This window comes from Schistocerca americana, chromosome X, assembly GCF_021461395.2.
Source record: "Schistocerca americana isolate TAMUIC-IGC-003095 chromosome X, iqSchAmer2.1, whole genome shotgun sequence".
Lineage (NCBI taxonomy): Eukaryota > Metazoa > Arthropoda > Insecta > Orthoptera > Acrididae > Schistocerca > Schistocerca americana.
Genome location: NC_060130.1, coordinates 514,666,432 through 514,670,581, shown reverse-complemented (window position 1 = coordinate 514,670,581; position 4,150 = coordinate 514,666,432). Strand labels below are relative to the sequence as shown.

General features: G+C 42.9%; 1 pseudogene; it reads left to right on the top strand.

Moving 5' to 3' along the window:
- Nucleotides 1–1,160: 1,160 nt before the first annotated feature.
- LOC124557513 lies at nt 1,161–1,277 on the top strand (annotated as a pseudogene).
- Nucleotides 1,278–4,150: the final 2,873 nt, after the last annotated feature.

Sequence of the window (4,150 nt, the reverse complement as noted above, 5' to 3'; positions counted from 1 at the left end):
TCTGCAGAAAGAATCTCCCATTCTGTGACGGAGTTTAAGTGATTAACGAAAGAGGAAAGATGTGTGTAGGCTCGCTAGCAGACGCAGTCATCTGTAACTAGGCCAGCGGAGCCGTGAGACGGGGGCTCGGCAGGAAAGCGGGCGAGGCAATTAAGAGCCCGGCGGCAAAGTAAACAGCGCGCGCGGCCGGCGTCACGCCTTCGCGCCTGATGTGCACAATCTTCGATTTGGTGCGGACAGCGTATCGCGTGGCCATTCAATGTTTGTTCCAGCGTGGGGGGTCCGCCGCCCGCCTCCGATGACACAATTTGCTACACTTGGCGTCTCGAACAATTTCATGGCGTAAGCCAGTGTTTTGTGCCCCGCAATCAGATTTACAAATAACCTGGTGCTTAGATGACGGACATTTTATGACGCGAATGCCAAGAATGCGACGACGAGGCGAGAAATGATTATCTCTCAACCGTTCTTTGCTTTTTTTTGTCCGCGGCTCGAGCCGACAAAGTCGTGTGGGTGGCCAGAACGGATTCCGGCCATTACCTCGCCCTTCTTTTGTCCGGGTGACGCCTTCCGGACCTGTCTTCGGCCCAAATTAACGAGATGTGATTTACGCGCTTTGAGAGGAGGTGCAAGTCGATTTCTTGCCTTCAAAGTGCCATATATTACCTACTGGAACAACGTGTGTCGAAACGGCGATTTGGAAAGATATGGCGATAAAGTCGTCGTAGGTCATCTCACGGTGCAGATATATAACTCTCAAATTGATTTCTTATCTAGGAAAAAAAAGGAAAATGAAGGCTTCATCATTACGACGATGACCCGGGCGGAGCAGAGGGTCAGATTGAGGAAAGAAGTCGACACTGCCCTTTTCAAAGAAATCAACCTGGAAGTGACCGCAAACGATTTAGGGAAACCACATTAAAGCTCAATCTTTATGGACGATCGAGGGAACGAACCACTGTCCACCCTAATGCAAACCCGTTGCCTTAAACGCCGACAATTTTTCTGTACACACAGCGGTAAGGTGCACAAGACAGAATACATATATGAGCCAGTTATTAATCATCATACTTTTTCTGTGGGTACATTAACAAGACTAGTCTACAATCCACATTGAAGGGCTTGGCAGAGATTTCACTGAACCACTTTCAGTCTGTTGTGTCAACGGCCTTGCCACAGTGGTACACCGGTTCCCGTCAGATCACCGAAGTTAAGCGCTGTCGGGCTGTGCTAGCACTTGGATGGGTGACCGTTCGGTCTGCCAAGTGCTGTTGGCAAGCGAGGTGCACTCAGCCCTTGTGAGGCAAACTGAAGAGCTACTTGATTGAGAAGTAGCGGCTCCGGTCTCGGAAACTGACATACAGCCGGAAGAGCGGTGTGCTGACCACATGCCCCTACCTATCCGCATCCAGTGACATCTATGGGCTGAGGATGACACGGCGGCCGGTCGATACCATTTAGCCTTCATGGCCTGTTCGGAAGGAGTTTAGATTTACTTTCAGTTTATTGCTCTACCGTTCCACTATCGAACAGCTCGTGGGAAAGTGGACACCAAAATCATTCCGTATGAGCTCTGATTTCTCTTACTTTATTACGATGGTCTTTTCTCCCGATGTAGGTGGGAACCAATAAAATATTTTGGCATTTCGAGGAGACAAAGTTCTCCCTGCAAAGATTCAAATTCAAATGGCTCTAAGTATTATGGGACTTAACATCTGAGATCATCAGTCCCCTAGACTTAGAACTACGTAAACCTAACTAACCTAAGGACAACACACACATCCATGCCCGAGGCAGTATTCGAACCTGCAAAGAAAAACGCCTTTGTTTTAATGACTGTAACCCTACCTCTATCACTTATTTCACGATAGTACAAAATGAGCTACCCTTCTTTCAACTTTTTCGATATCAGTCGTGACTCCTTTCTAATAAGTGTCCCATACAGCTCAGCCATACTTTAGTAGAGCAAAGCATAGTGTAGGCAGTCTAGTAGATTTGTTTCCTCGTCTAAGTGTTCTGCCAATAAAACCCTTTCCTTGCTTCGCCATCTCCACAATATTTTCTTTTTGATGCTTCCAATTTAAATTGTTCATAATTGTAACCCTAGTTATTTAGTTGAATCTAAAAAGTTTAAAACTGTGTGATTTATAGTGTTACCGAAACTTAACGAATTCATTTTAGTACTCATGTGGGGGACCGATAGTCACTTTTCACACCATACAGATACCTTGTGTAAATCATTTTCCAGTTGGTTTTGGTCTTCTGATGACGTTCCTAGATGGTGAACGACAACATCATCAGCAACCACAATTGGTGTGAACTCTGGACTTTCTGACAGGAAATCACGGATTCAATAGCACAAGACAGTAATTTGATTAGAAACCGCTTGAGAGGAATAGTATCGAAATCATTCTGGAAATTTAGAAATATCGAATCAATACCAGATCCCCTGTCAATAACGCTCATAACGTCGTGTGTACAACGCACCAGTTGTGTTTTACAAGAACGATGTTTTCTGAATCCGTGTCCTGTTTCAACAGCTCGTTTTCTTCGAAGTATTTCGTGATTTTTCCAACACATATTTTGTAAGATCATACAGCAAATTGACGTCAGTGATACAGGTTTATGATTCAGCACATTATTTCTGTTTCGCTTCTTCTACACTGATGTAGCTCGTGCAACTTTTCAGTCCTTTAGTTCGGACCTTTCGTTGAGCGACCGGTAGATGGAGCAGTTACATCAGCATACTCCGAAAGCAACTCTTTTGGTACACAATCTGGAACGGAAGAATTGTCCTTATTAAATGACTTAAGGTGACTCGCTACACCTCTAAATTACTCATTTCGACAACTGTTCTTGATTCGAATTTTGAACGATTTACTTCATCTTCTTTGGTAAAAAAAATTTCGGAAAATCGTGCTTAGTAACTTTATTTTCATGGTACTGTCAGTGGTAAAATTACCATTGCTATCGCGCAGTGAAGGTATTGGCTGTGTCTTTCAGCTAGTGTACTTTACAAACGACTAGAATGTCTTTAGAATTTCGTTGTGGAAACTGTAAAAGCATTTCACATTGAAGTCCGCGTTATATTTCGAGCTTCTGTAAAACATCACCAATGCTGGAGATTTTGCTTTCTTTCAAATCTGGCATGCTTCTTTCAATGCTCCTACAACTGTGTCCTGACCAATGTTGTGTACCGAAGAGGATCTGTTTCGTCTCTTATTAATTTACTTGGTACGAATCTCCTAACTGCCGTCGATGTGATTTCTTTCAATTTAAGTCACATCTGGTCTATTCTTGCACAGTGAGTTTGGAGGGAATGGAGACTGTCTCTTAGCAAGGCGTCAAACTAATTCTTATCTTCCTGTTTAATGAAATATGTTTTGCGTTTGTGTTTGGTGGATTTGGATCTTACGGTATTCAGTTTCGCAATATCGACTTTATGTTCACCAATCCCTGCAGAAATCATTTAATACAATTTCGGAACATGTTTTTTATTCCTGCACCTGACATTAAATACGTATTTCATTATTCTATTTATTTCTTTATTGTTTATTTAACTCAATCAAGAGTAGCGCTTTAAGACCATCTCTTACGTCTGACCGGGAACAACCCATACAAAAAATTATATGAAAATAAAAAAATAGTAACTTGCGTTGCTAATAAAAATAATAATTGGTAATAATAATAGTAACACTACTAAGGATGATAAAACAGTAGAGGAATTATGAATCACTATTTATTACATAACAAACTCAATAATAATTTGCATCGTTAATAAAAGGTAATAACTGGCAATACCTCCCCCCAAGAACCATGGACCTTGCCGTTGGTGGGGAGGCTTGCGTGCCTCAGCGATACAGACACCCGTACCGTAGGTGTAACCACAACAGAGGGGTATCTGTTAAGAGGCCAGACAAACGTGTGGTTCCTGAAGAGGGGCAGCAGCCTTTTCAGTAGTTGCAGAAGCAACAGTCTGGATGATTGACTGATCTGGCATTGTAACACTAACCAAAACGGCCTTGCTGTGCTGGTACTGCGAACGGCTGAAAGCAAGGGTAAACTACAGCCGTAATTTTTCCCGAGGGCATGCAGCTTTACTGTATGGTTAAATGATGATGGCGTCCTCTTGGGTAAAATATTCCGGAGG